We start from the raw sequence: 15,280 nt of genomic DNA on the forward strand, positions 1-15,280 counted from the left end.
GGGAAGTGCCTCCTGGGAGGGAGGTGAAGAGAAGGGCACCAGGTGGGTGTGCAGAGCCCTCTTCATGGTGTTCCTACCTTGGGGGGGGCGTCTCCTGTGAGGGAGGTGAAGAGAAGAGAGCCAGGTGTATACAGAGCCATCTCCAGAGTGTTCCTACCTTAGGAAGTGTCTCCCAGTAGGACGGTGAAGAGAAGGGAGTGGGTGTGTGCAGAGCCCTTCCCGACGTGTTCCTACCTTGGGGAGTGTCTCCTGGGAGGAAGGTGAAGAGATGGGGGCAGGGTGTATTTGCAGAACAGTCTCCAGAGTGTGCCTACCTTGTGGAATACCTCCTGGGAGGGAGGTGTTGAGAAGTGAGCCTTGTGTGTGCAGAGCCCTTCTCCAGAGTTTTCCTACCTTGGGGACTGTCTCCCAGTAGGACGGTGAAGAGAAGGGAGTGGGTGTGTGCAGAGCCCTTCCCGACGTGTTCCTACCTTGGGGAGTGTCTCCTGGGAGGAAGGTGAAGAGATGGGGGCAGGGTGTATTTGCAGAACAGTCTCCAGAGTGTGCCTACCTTGTGGAATACCTCCTGGGAGGGAGGTGTTGAGAAGTGAGCCTTGTGTGCGCAGAGCCCTTCTCCAGAGTTTTCCTACCTTGGGGACTGTCTCCTGGAAGTGAAGTGAAGTGAAGTGAAAGGAGCCGAGATTGTGTACAGAGCCCTCTGCAGATTATTCCTACTTTGGGGAGTGCCTCCTGGGAGGGAGGTGAAGAGATGGGAGGAGGGTTTATGTGCAGAACAGTCTCCAGAGTGTTCCTACCTTAGTGAGTGTCTCCTGGGAAGGAGGTGAAGAGAAGAAGCCTGGTCGGTGTGTTTAGAGACTTCTCTAAAGTGTTCATACCTTGAGGAGAGTCACCTGGGAGGGAGGTTAAGAGTAGGTTTCCGGGTGTGTGTACAAAATCTTCTCCACAGTGTTCCTACCTTGGGGAGACTTCCAACGAGAGAAGAGTCTCATGGGAGGGCGGAGAAGAGAAGGGAGCTGGGTGTGTGCTTCTACCACCGGGAGAATCTCCTGTGAGGGAGGTGAAGAGAAGGGAGCAGGGTGTGTACAGAGCCCTCTCCAGAGTGTTCCTACCTTGGGGGGTGTCTCCTGGTAAGGAGGTGAAGAGAAGAAGCCTGGTCTGTCTCTACAGGGACCTCTCTAGAGTGATCTTACCTTGGGGAGTGTCTCCTGGGAGGGAGGTGAAGAGAAGGGATCCGGTGTGTGTGCAGTGCCATCTCCCTACTGTTCCTACATTGGGGAGTGTCTCCTGGGCGGGAGGGGAAGAGAAGGGATATGGGTGTGTGCTCCTACCTTGGGGAGTGTTTCCTGGGAGGGAGGGGATGAGAAGGGATATGGGTGTGTGTTTCTACCTTGGGGAGTGTTTCCTGGGAAGGAGGTGAAGAGAAGGGAGCTGGATGTGTACAGAGCACTCTCTGGAGTGTTGCTACCTCCAGGAGTGTCTGCTGAAGGTAAGGAGAAGGGAGCCAGGTTAGTGCTTCCACAGAGGTGTCTTACCTTGGGAAGTGTCTCCTAGGAGGGAGGTGAAGAGAAGAGAGCTATGTGTTTGTGGAGACCCCTCTCCAGAATGTTTCTAACTTGGGTAGTGTCTCCTGGGAGGGAGGTGAAGAAAATGGAGTGTGTACAGAGCCCTCTCTCAGAGTGTTCTTACCTTGGGGAGCGTCTGCTTGGAGGGACGTGAAGAGATGGGCACCAGGAGGGTGTGCAGAGCCCTCTCCAGAGAGATCCTACCTTGGGGAATGTCTCCTGGGAGGGAGATGGATAGAAGCGAGCTGGTGTGTACAGAACCCTCTCTGAAGTGTTCTTTTGGTGAGTGTCTCCTATTGTGTATTACGGAGAATATCCAAGAGGAAAAGGACAATCTTGTCTCAGGCAAGGACTTATTAATCTTCCTGCACAAAGCAAACCTGAGTGCTGCATCACATATAGAAAGGGGAAAAAATGGGAATAAATGAAGATATTTCTCCTCTTTATCTTCTTGGCACATTTCCAGTTTTACAAGTCCTTGTAAATGAGTCAAAAACCTTGGGAGTTTCATGGGAACACCGACCGCAACGCCTATGGAATGCCTCCCTTGCGCAGAGTACGGCATCAGCGATGATTTGCGATGTGTCACCTCACTCAAGATTTATGATGCCACTCATCGCCCCGCAGGGTGGCTTTGATTGGCTTCAAACATCGGACATAAAGTTTGCATCACGCATGCTCCAAGTTGCGTGGTGGAAGCATGGTGCAAAGCTCTCATAAATATGTCCCTCAGTCTCTGCCACTTTTCCTTTCTCTTTCTATTGCTTTGGACTCTGTCCTTGTCGTACTTTAACTTTAGCTCTGGCAGGGGCCAATGATTATTAACAATGTTCTTAAGCTTCTCTGTCTGTTAAAAGAGTCAACCAGTTTAATAAAAAGTCAAAGCTATGCAGCACCAACTAACAGTCTACCACTGCCCAGGGCCTGGGAAAGAAAAAAGGTGGCGCCACTAAACAACACACACGATTTGCCTGCACTTCTTCCACCGTCCTGACTGGCGGATTTTTGTCAGTGCCGCCTCCACCCTTCCTTTTCCCTGGACATTTCTCCTGTCTATCTCCTCCCTGAAGCATTGGATTAGAAGGCTCACACCTAATGCCTGTCCTTGTTGCAAAATAACCCCAACGGCTCAGATTCCAGTTCATGAATTATTCACCACTTTCGGTCCTCCACTGTGGTGTCTGTTATTCCTAGCCTAGAGGGCCTTGCAGTCTCACTGACTGCTGCTGGTCCTAGTCTTGGTGGTCTCGGTTCTGCCCACCCTCAGCTCCTATATTCCTATGTTTGCGACAAGCCAAGCCGGTGCTGCTGAGGAGACGATGCAGGAGTTTCTGACTCTCTGGGTGGGGAGAGGTGGGGGGGGGCGAGCACGGCAGCACAGGGCAACGCGGCACAAATCAGCTTTACAGAGTCAACCAGTCAGGAGATGGTTCCACATCAGACCCAGTAACTCCAGGGCACACATTGGCTCCCAGAGCCACTCCCAACCCTTCCGACGGGGCTGGGTCTGTGTCCTCTTGTGCTCCTAGCTGTGGCTCCTTCTCTCTTCAACTCAAAAATGACAAAACTAGAAAGTGTTGAGATATCCTGCATAGGGGTCGTGGAAGCACCTCATCTCATATTCATGGTCGGTGTCAGCTGGACCATAGCAGCGCCCTACAAGCTCCTGGCAGGGCTTACGATTTGATTATATCCCCAAGAAGGGAAGGGACAGAAGCCATGACCCTGTCCCCCTGAAAGGGTTTTCTAAAAAAATGACCCTAGTTTCCCCAGGTCTGTATTTATGCCCCTCTGAGAGGTTTTTTCTACTCTGAAGGTCTCTCAGAGCCTAGGCTGTTCAATATAAACTCAGGAGTGCAGGGATCCCCATTCATGTGTCCTACAGCTACAGACACACATTGAATAAAGTACAAGAACGGCTCTGGGACACGTCATTCAATTCAGTGCTTGATTGACAAGGAAGCTGGTTAACAAAGCATGTTGTTACAGTATGATAAATGCTATTGACTTCAATGGTGGGTTATAACATCGCATGCTGGTACTATTCACATTGAATTCAGGGCGGGTAAAATGGTGAAATATAACATGTTGCTGCTTTTACTGATGTGATGACACCTTTATTGGTAATGCCCCCCTTAAATTATGATAATGTACCCAGTATTGATTGGGGTTATAGCGGGTATAGTTTTCAGGATGTGAGCTGATTATATCACCAAAGGTATGTCCATCCACCTGAATGAACATATTTGCACTTTAAGGGGTAATGTTTAATACTGTCTGCACCATAAAAGTACTTTTGATTTTTATAAGAAAAGCTCTTGGCTGGAAATGCTTCATTAAGTGTTGTTGAGATTACTAGCCACTCCGCTCCCATTAGTAGGTCTTGGACTGTTCTGCTTCGCTACCCTGAGAGAGTCAAGTGCTATAATGGGGTACTTTATACCTAGTAAATAAACAGTTGCAGATTTATTACTGGTGAAGGACTCCGATCCTTATTGTAGCATTTAGCAGTCACCTTTTTAACTTTTAACACTTTTATGTCAACATTTTCCCTTATGTGTATAGCTGATGGGTCCAAGGGTGCAAGGAACCACTATCGGGAGAGAGGAACATCTTACCAAGCGCCCCTGTCGATGTGAAATGTGCCCGGCTATAACATCCATAATTGAACTGTGCATTTGGATTCTGTTACAGCAGCTCGACCTTCTTAATGATCCCTTCCCCCAGACTGAACTGTTGAGCACTCTGAAGAGGAAGTCACCTTGGAACCTAGTAAAGGTTTCTTCACCATCCAACAACACTGCCGTTCAAGGGACCCCCTTCTCCTCACCACCCCACAGCACACGAGCCGATGATCCCAATTGACTCCATGGGCTTCGTCCGGTGGTGAAGCTCACTTGCTCTTCTTGTACTAAGTCTGCTTTGTGCGGTTTCGGCTGTTTCACCAATACATTTGCCACTATATTTACATCTGCTGTTGTCAACAACATAGGGTGATAGTTGACACATTTAGTGCAGTCCTGATCCGGCTTAGGACGAACCGGTATACCTGCCCCACTGAACTCACTTTTACTCTCCCATAGTCAACAGATCCTTGAAACTCTTGACCTGCACTCTGGCCACAACTTCACCACATATTTCAGAAGATTCAGCAGAGACACCCTCGGCCTCTGGTCCCTCTGTCCCCAGTCCTTGATGGCCTCCCTCATTCCTTTCCGGTGATCAGTGCCTGGATACCCTCATGGGTGACAAGTCGCGCTATCTCTCGTCAGCCTTCAGAGTCCTCGCTTTTGAAGGGATGCTGCTGCTGTGGAAGGTCCCAGCTGCGCGCGCTCCAAGGCGCGCTCTCTGCGTGGAGTCAGAGACGGCTCTCCAGATGAGCGGCTGTGGCTGTGGCCCTCTCGCTGCACTTAAAGAGACATGTCACCTTTTGTACATCCGCGTCTCCTGCGCTTCTAGGGCCTCATTTATGAGGCTGTGCGTCACTTTTACGCCGCCGGTACGTCACTTTTTTCGACTCACCAGTGGTGTAAAAATGCACCTTGTTGTGCCATATTTACAAAGTGACGCATCTAGGTAGATGCGTCACTTTGTAAACCCCTGCGCCACGTTATACCTGCGCCAGGTATAATGTATGCAAGGGGGGGCGTATTGACGCAAGCAAGGGTCGTAGAAGTGACGCAGTGAAATCTATGATATTTCACTGCATCACTTTCAGGCCGCCGCTGCGTCAAAATCTTGCGCCTGCCTCACAGCAGGCGTAAGACTGACGCAGGCCCTTTCACATGGGGCTTGCCCCATGTGAAAGAATGCATTGCTGGAGTTTCGTCACTTTTGTGACACACTCCAGCAATACGTCACTTTTGCGCTTACAGATACGTCAGAAATACTGACGTATCTGTAACTCCTTGCGCCATGATGCGTCATACATTAAATATGACGCATCAGGAATGTCGCAAGAAGTGCGCACTGAGAAGTGACACATCGCTGCTTTCACGCAGCGATGCGTCATTTCTCATAAATGAGGCCCCTAGCACCTGACTTGATTTGACACTGGCGATGGAGGGGGGGAATTCAGGAGCAGAGCAGCGCAGGAGAAAGGGACCTTAAGACGCTGACGAGAGACTCGATTGTGCAACGGTACCGTGAGCGCTACGAGAAGAGGTTCCTGCTGCCTCTTGGGAACGCATGCTATAAAGTGTGGAGCGTATTTTTCTAGACAAGAGCAGAAGAACAATTTCAATTAAAAGAAAGGAAAATGATTCCCGTACCTTCTGCTGGAGTCTTGTTAATCCCATTCTATGAAGCACCGGCTACAACCGCTCTTACCTCAGACTGTCGCCTGGCGAGCGGGGCTTTGGCTCTGAGGTTGAAGGTCAAAGGTTGGGGGCACACTACCAGCCGTGGGTCCAATCAGTGCGGGGGATATTGGTGAGAAGATCCTCGGAGTGGGCGCGCTGAGAGGCTCCGCTCACTTCGCGCTTCCCGGGGTGAGTTCTGCCATTGCGGCGGCTCGGAGCGCTTGGACTTGCCGGAGGGGCACTCTGTGGCCGGGAGTGGCTTGCCCAAGGTCTCTGTCAGGGGCGGCCTTAGGCATGTGCAAGCTGTGCACCTGCACAGGACCACCAAACCCCAGGGGCCACCACTCAAATATATATCTTTAATATATTAATCCTCTGAGGATGGATACATATTTTCGTGGCGGCCCCTGGCAGGGATTTGGCGGCCTCCGGCTCTGTTCCAGTTCCAAACACCTTCCTGAGCTCTCCGGGGGGGGGCTCCGCCCCACCCAGACCCCCTTTTCCGGGGCCCCCTACCTACGCTCCCTGCCCAGGGCCACCATGAACCTAGAGCCGTCCCTGTCTCTGTTGGCACTTTTCTTCGTGGCAGTGGGCAGCGGATAAGAATGCCCGCCCAGTCACGCGGACTGGTCCCGCTCTTGTCGACTGGATGTGAGGAAACTCTGCGGAGCGGCTGAGAGAGATTCACCCCGTCAGGTGCGGCGCCCGCCCTGAGGGGAAGATGGGGGGTCGCCATGAGGTAACTGCCCCAACGCACGGTCTCTTGAAGGGTGCACTTACTGGCACAGCTCTACCAGGGAACCAAGGGCTGGGGCGGCCAAGGGGAGCTTTGAACAGCTGCTGGTCATGCTGACTGGCACAGCTCTACAAGTGAATATTACCAGGGAACCAAGGACTGGGGCTGCCAAGGGGAGCTCTGAACAGCTGCCGGCCATGCTGACTGGCACAGCTCTACAAGTGAATATTACCAGGGAACCAAGGGCTGGGGCTGCCAAGCGAAGCTCTGAACAGCTGCCGGTCATGCTGACTGGCACAGCTCTACAAGTGAATATTACCAGGGAACCAAGGGCTGGGGCTGCCAAGGGGAGCTCTGAACAGCTGCTGGTCATGCTGACTGGCAAAGCTCTACAAGTGAATATTAGCAGGGACCCAAGGGCTGGGGTTGCCAAGGGGAGCTCTGAACAGCTGCTGGTCATGCTGACTGGCACAGCTCTACAAGTGAATATTACCAGGGACCCAAGGGCTGGGGTTGCCAAGGGGAGCTCTGAACAGCTGCTGGTCATGCTGACTGGCACAGCTCTACAAGTGAATATTACCAGGGAACCAAGGGCTGGGGCTGCCAAGGGGAGCTCTGAACAGCTGCTGCTCATGCTGACTGGCACAGCTCTACAAGCGAATATTACCAGGGAACCAAGGGCTGGGGCTGCCAAGGGGAGCTCTGAACAGCTGCTGGTCATGCTGACTGGCAAAGCTCTACAAGTGAATATTAGCAGGGAACCAACGGCTGGGGCTGCCAAGGGGAGCTCTGAACAGCTGCTGGTCATGCTGACTGGCACAGCTCTACAAGTGAATATTACCAGGGACCCAAGGGCTGGGGTTGCCAAGGGGAGCTCTGAACAGCTGCTGGTCATGCTGACTGGCACAGCTCTACAAGTGAATATTACCAGGGACCCAAGGGCTGGGGCTGCCAAGGGGAGCTTTGAACAGCTGCTGGTCATGCTGACTGGCTCAGCTCTACAAGTAAATATTACCAGGGTACTAACTGCTGGGGCTGCCAAGGGGAGCTTTGAACCGCTGCTGCTCACGCTGACTGGCACAGCCTTCCCCTCACACGCATTTGTCAACACCATGGGGAGTCCTTTGCAGGAGCCCTTGTCACCTCCGAATGCTAGCGTGTGGACAACCGTCGGGGAGAACTATCCCGTTACCTAGGTGGCAGTAACAAAGGAAACTTGGTTGTTTTTTCCTTGATTTCTGAGAGAAAAGAGGCTGTCAAACTCGATGAGCCAAGCATGAGAGGAGCTCTGAGTCCGACACTTGCAGGAACAGATCAGTTAGCGAACAGCGGCACCTAGTGGACTTCTACCATTATATCTCCCCATTTAGTTTTCAGTGTCTTCTATACTACTGGAGTTGTTTTCATTCACTTCCTGATAATATATTGCTATCCTCTGCATACTTGTAGTCAGATTAGAGTATTGTGAAAGTCGGTAGAGTAAGGTACTTCCCAAGTTTTACTTATTAGCAGGGGAAATACCGCAGGGCACCCGTTCTCTCTGTCATTTATCACAGCAACTTTTAGTCATCATGCAGAATGTCACACCTACGCCTTTCTTTCGGTCCACTCCAGGGGAGCCAGCTCTCAAGTGGAAAAAGTGGAAAAAGGTTTTCCAGAATTACGTATAGCATGTGGACCGAACTTGGGGCTTGAAAGGAAAGTGGCTTTGCTGATGCATTACTTGGGGGTTGAAGAGCAAGAAATATTATAACATCTTCCTGATCTGAATGCCAATGATGCGAGATGGTTGAATGAATATGAGATAAGGCTGACAAAACTAGACATCCATTTCTTGCCAAAGATAAGCACCATTATGGAACTATACCATTTGGGAAAAAGAGGGCAGAAGGAGGGAGAAACAGTAGAGGAGTATGTCCCTGAGCTTCATAAGTTGGCAGCTACATGCAAGTTTGGGGGAGCCTGTGAGGAGCTGATACGTGACCATTTTCTCTTAACTTGTAAGACTCAGCGTGTACGTGAAGAGTTATGGCTAAAAGATGACCTGCACCTTGGGGAGGTGCTGATTGTGGTGAAACAAGTTGAACACTACAATGTGTGAGTGAAATAAAGTAGGATAGCGAGGGAAAAGCCAAAGTGAGTAAAGTCTCTGTGGAGAGTGAAAATGTACTCGCAGTCAAAGGGCTACAAAAGGAACCAAAAGAGGTTAAGGGGAGTTGGGGTTTCAAAGGAAACTGTTACAGGTGTGGCAAACCGGGCCGCTTGGCGAATGACAGTGAGTGCCCGCCCTAAAAACAACATGCAACAAGTGTGGAAGAAGGGGACACTTCAGACAATGCTGCAGAAGTAATGCTAATTTCAGGAAACAGAACAGGGGTGGCACTACCTGTGTCTGTGATGAGATTGTGTTACAGGTTCAGGCTGAGTCATTGAGCAATCCTAACCATTTTATAGCTGTGGAAGAGACAAAAATTGAAGAAATGTTTGATTCATGTTCCAAATTGACAAGTATATCTGCAGAAGATTTTGAAAAAGTATCAAAAGGTAAATCGACGCAGCAGAGAATAGATGTATGACTGGGAGGTTATGTTGGGCAGCCCATACAAAGGAAAGGTTACTTCTGGGGCACGGTACGCTACAGGGACAGGTTGGTGGTCGCAAAGATTTATGTGTCCAAGAAGAGGGATAACATCATGTGGTGGCAGGCCCAAAAAGACTTAGGGGCATAATATCAAGAACAGCGTTACAATTATCGCCGCTAAAACAGGCGATAATGGGCTTGATCATATACCCTTGAGAATTCCAATAGAAGCCCAGGTTGACACCAGAACCTGGGCTTCTATGGGAATTCACAAGGGCATATTATCAAGCCCATTATAGCTGTTTTAGCGGCAGTTTTCTGCTGCTAAACCGGCGATAATTTTTAACGCTGTTCTTGATAATATGCCCCATAGGCATCTACCTCAATCCTTACACAAATCCCCAGATATTAGTACAGGAGGTGGGGAAAACCCTGGAGGGGATAGAGGAAGAGTTCAAGGAGGTCTTCACAGAGAAATTAGGATACCTCAGAAACTATGGCTACAGAATAAAACTCAAAGAAAATTTCAAGCCTGTCTCAGCCAAGGTTAGGAATCTACCCATTGCCATACATGAGGCTGTGAGGGAGGAGTTGGAGAAGTTGTGCAGGCTGGAGGTGTTTGAACCAGTAGAAGCCACTGAGTGGTTGGCATCCATTGTTGCAGCCAAGAAGGGGGATGGGACAGAGGGCTTGTGCATTGATCTTAGACACTAAACAAGGAAGTCATAGTTGATAAGTACCCCCTGCTGAACATTTCGCAGATGATGAGCACATTAGAGGGGGCAAAGGTATTCAAAACACTGGAACTGACCTCAGCCTACTTCCAAGTCAGGCTCCACCCTGACTCACAAGAACTCACAACATTCATTATGCCCTTGGGGGCATACAAATTCAAGTAGATGCTGTTTCTTTTGATTAGTGTCTGCCGCTGTGTTTTTTCCAAGGATAATGAGCAACCTCCTTAAGGGCATTCCTGGGGTTATATGCTACCAGGATGATGTGCTGATCTACGGAGGGGATGGCAAACAACACGAGCTCAGGCTAAGACATGTTCTGGAAAGATTCAAAGAACAGGGACTCACGGTGAAGAAAGAAAAGTGCAAGATTGGCTGTGCTGAAATAGAGTTTCTGGGCCTCAATGTGACAAAGGAGGGCATGCACCCCAAAGCAGATCTTCAAAACACAATTATCAACCTTGCACCACCCAAAAGAAAAGATGAAATAAAAACCTTCATGGGGATGCTAGAATTTTATAGTAAATTTGTGCAGAACTTTGCCATACGCACATGTGCCATACGCAACCTACTCAGGAAAGGGGTGACATTCGACTGGAGCGTGGCATGCCAGAAGGATTTCGAAGATACGAAAAAGCCATTAGCTGAAGCCCTGAACCTCAAATCTTTTATACCTGGCAGGAAGATCGTGCTGGCCATCGACACCAGTTTGAAAGGATTAAGAGCAGTTCTGATGCAGGTTGGAGAAAGAGGTGAAGAAACGATAGCGTTCGCATCAAGCTCGCTACGTAAGGCCGAGTTCAATTACCCGGTAATCGAGAAGGAAGCACTAGCGGCGCATTGGGCCATAAACAAATTCAGAGACTTTGTGTGGGGAATGAAGTTTAACCTGAGGACCGATCATAAGCCCATGGTCGAAGTCTTCAGCAAGAAAGGGCTAGACTCCATCTCGAGCAGGATCAGATGATGGGTCGTGAGCCTCCAAGAGTACACATTTGAGGTGGAATTCATACCGGAAGTGAGGAATCTTGTAGATGACTGTCTTTTTCTCCTGGTGAGTGAGGGTCATGATGAAGCAGTCAATGTGGATGAGGATAATGAGGCTGATAAAGAAATGCACGTGGAGAACGTGTGTGTTATCACTCAAGGAGCCATTGAAGAAAAAAGCTGGACCGAAGCTCTCAGAGCTGACCTGCTCCTACAGAAAGTTTGTGAAAAGGGTGTTTGGATGGACTAAGACAAGTGGGAAGAGACTCTTAGACTATTCTGGATGGTCAGAAATGAACTATCCTTCACCGATGATTGTCTTTTTAGGGGTACAAGGTTGGTCCCTCCCAAGACCTTGAGAGAGAGTTTAGTCAACCTGGCCACCGAGGGGCACTTGGGAGTTACCAAAACCAAACAAAGATTGCGGCTAGACTACTGGTGGCCCAGCATGGATCTCGAAATCAAGAGGAAAATAAGAGACTGTCTGCCATGCTCCACCAGTGACAAGGTTCTAAAACAGCACACACCTCCCATGCAGTATAGGCCTCTTCCTGTGGGTCCATGAGTGTATGTGGCTTTAGACATTGTGGGTCCCTTGACCGGGGAACATCGTACACCCTACATCTTGGTACTCATAAATCTTTACTCCAGGTGGCCGGAAGTGAAATTTGTGTCTGAGATCACCACGAGGGCTGTCATAGACTTTCTACTAGAAGTATTCATCAGTGAAGGTTTGCCAAGTAGCTTATTGACAGACAATGGGGTGCAGCTCTGCTCTAAAGAAATGAGAGAATTCTTAGAGTGTAATGGGATTGTAACTAAGCAGTGTGCACTTTATCACCCAGAGACAAAGGGGATGGTCGAACGATTCAACAAGACCATCAAGGAGTGTTGTGTGGCATTTTAAGCTCAGAGTGAATTTTCCCGATTCATGCCCTTATATAGGTACAATTCACATTGCCCTTATATAGGCATAGAAATCAATCCCTTATTTAGGTATAGACCATGCTACCCAAATACAGGCATGGCTACTTCCACCCGTACCAAACGTCACAACGATTTCTTGGAAAATCGGCTTAAGCAGTTAGGGAACTTCCCCTTGCTTGAATATTGATTTGCCCAAGGAACTCATGTACTTTGCAAAGAGCAACTATTCCCTAGAGGTTCTTTCCTGACGTTCATATGCCCGACTTTACTTCAAACTAAGGCATTCCTAAACACCTTCAAGGTATAAATATGCCTTCACTTGCTATGGCAAACTACAGTCATTTAGAGCAGTTCGAAGACCTACTTGCCCGCCACAGCTCGCTACAGCAAGTGCAGAAAGAAGCCGACTCTCCAGCTGACACACTGATCAAGAGGCTGCCCTTCTCTCGTCAAGAATCCAGCTCAAGTGTTTTCAAGCTCCCCTTGCGGGGTGTTGGGAAATTGAGTCCCGAGACTGAGATACCAGACCTCCTTCATTCTAACTAAGGTATGGAGCTGATTAGAACATAGAGAAACCTTTGGTAGATTCTTGGCAAAAACAACTAAATCTATGCTACACAATACTTACTTCTTCCCTCGTGCTGAACTTAGGTTAGGTACATTGGGGTCGGCGTATTTTAGAAGCACCAGTTGAGTATTTTTAGTCAATGTTATTTATGTATGTATTTTTATGTGGCTTAGAAAGCATACAATGCTTTTACAGTATTATTTTATAATACTATTCTCGCTGTAGGCATTATACTTTGCAGTCTGCTTAATGATTGTAGCAGTTCACTTCTCTTGTATCAGATAGAAGACTGTTCAATAATCCTTTTTATTGAAAACGTCTGTCTCTCTATTTCTCTACAACTCTGTTGAAACGTGTAGAAAAAGGTAGGGCCGATGTTGATCGATAACCTTTTTAAGTATTGCCCGGCGCTAACCGCCTCTCATACCACTCGAATCTTTCAAACAAAGAGGCAGGCGCTGGAGACTGGAAGGCAGGAAACAGAAGTTTTATTCCGACAGAGCAGAACACGTCAACTCAGACAACAGGGTATCTTCTCGATGTGCTCTAACCGCATCTCTGAGGCCTGGCCTCTTATACACAGGTTTATTGCTTTATTGTAAGAAACACATCTTTGTCAACACTTTGATGTATGGAAAGACATCCTCGGAATCCCCACTTCAAGCCCGTTCCCACACACATTTACAGTAGAAGTCCCCACCCCGGTCACAACAGGTGATGATGGTTACACAGCTGGGCATTCCGCCGATTCCCGGAATGTGAAGGACTGGGTTCTTTGGACCCAGCGGTGCCAGGGCACAACACCTGAAACCTTCGTGGGTAACCTGCTCCGGCGTACAAATCACAGAGACACGGGACACTTCCTTCGGCGTCAAAGAGTCAAGGTTTATTTACTGCAGGGAACACAGAAGTCACAAGAAGTACATCGAGTGTAGTTCGGGGAGACTGCTTCAAATTGTATTTGTGGATCGCTCCTTTTATACAGTTTCTACCCATAGGATAACATGATACACAATAGTTTACAACCTGGTTCCCACAAGTCGCTCTCAGAGGGGTCGCTTAGATCACTTTGAAACACACAAGATCCGGAACATAAGTGCGGAAACATTTGGCGGTTCCCAACTGTAAAAACCCATCTTCCCACCATTAGTAAATTCCAATCAGCAGTAAAGTAGATCGAAATAGGAACGAAGACAGGTGCAGAGGAAGACGGAGACAGTGGGGAGATCGGAAAGGGTGTAAAAGGGGAGTGTCGAGAAGCACGAGATACAGGCATCAAAGGGACGTGCCTAATGAGATGCACAACTGAGACAATAAGCCCGTGCGGCAAGATGAGCCTCGAGCGGCGCCATCTGCCTTACAGTAGCATCCCCCTCGTCATAAAGACACTTTCAAAGAACATGTGTCTTCCGCAAATATCTTGGGAGTCCCAGGGTCGCGAAGCGGACAGCGTCCGTTCGCTGGCTACTTGAGGGCAAGAGACAAAATGGATGCCGTATCTAAGATGGAACCCGTGGGTACAGATGACAAACCCACATAACAAACGAACGGTTTAAGTTAGCACAGCGAAACTGCGCACACTTGCTAAACTCGTCATTTGCGGTTCATAGATACTAGACTCGACCATATTCGTGTGAGTCGAAAACACCACTTACAATTGTCACGGAACCTCAGACGCTCCTTTTGCCCTCATGTAGGCAAGCACTAGTCGGAATCATACTCGATATTCATCAGACCATCAAGATGTCGTTGTAGCATAGCTCTGTCCAACCGAGTCCCCTTGGTAACAGATGGTTGTCTCATACACGTTGTAGCACAGAGGCCACATAAGGCAGGACCACACTGCACACAAAGGCAACACGTGAACAGGAACACTACCACAACCCCGATGATCGTCAGAATCTTCCAACCCCAAGTCGACACCAGGCCCCAAAACCAACCAAGTAGCGTCCAATCCCCTACATCCACGTGTATGGATTCGGAGATCTTGTGCAACTTCGAGATGGCTTGATAGACAGTAGGAGCATTATCTGGAATGAAAATGCAACAGCTCGAATGGATCACTTTACATACCCCACCGCGATCTGCTAAGACAACATCTAAAACCATACGGTTTTGTAATGTCATAAGTCTCTCCGCCTGAAGTTCTGTGGTGATATTACCAAGGGCACTGGCAGTAATGTTAGCTGTCGATTCTACCACTCGAGTCAAATGTCTCAGGTTCCTACTATTAACCATAGGTCCCCAAAACGGGAGGAAACCCTTGAAAAAGTCTCCTGCCTCTTGACCGGCAGTATCCTCTTCACTAATTACGCCTCGTACAACTCTAGTCTTATGATAATCGGCATCTACAGTAAACGTCGGAGGCAACAGATTTGCAACAAAACATGAGCCCATGAAGTCTGCGGGCAACCATGTGTATGCACGATCATGACAGATGAAGTACGTACCCTTGGCAGCCAGAAGCACAGGGATCGGGGACATTGACAGAACGTAACTTTCAGTGCAAGCACTTACTCCAAGTGAGGCTTGCGAGCCACGACCCACAAGACAAAGATTACCAGTGTGGGGTACGACCCATATTGGAGACGAGCTTTTAAGCTGCTTTTCATTAGTGAACGTACTATATTCCCCTCTATTCGGTGCCCTATAGGCTTGTACCTCTGCCTTAGGGATGAGATAAGCATCATAGATCTCATCTTCCAAATCCTGTATTATCATCGATACCACCCACTGCCATGAGGTAGGACCCGGTTTGGGGAACGTTCTGGAGAGGGGTGGAAACCTAGTGCGCTTCGAAGCATTGTTTGGTATGCTCGAGCTGACCCTTGGGAACTATACGGTAACACCAGATATGGAATCCCCTTACCCGTAGTATGTGGCA

This window comes from Lissotriton vulgaris, chromosome 7 (assembly GCF_964263255.1).
Source record: "Lissotriton vulgaris chromosome 7, aLisVul1.2, whole genome shotgun sequence".
In the NCBI taxonomy this organism is placed as follows: Eukaryota; Metazoa; Chordata; class Amphibia; order Caudata; family Salamandridae; genus Lissotriton; species Lissotriton vulgaris.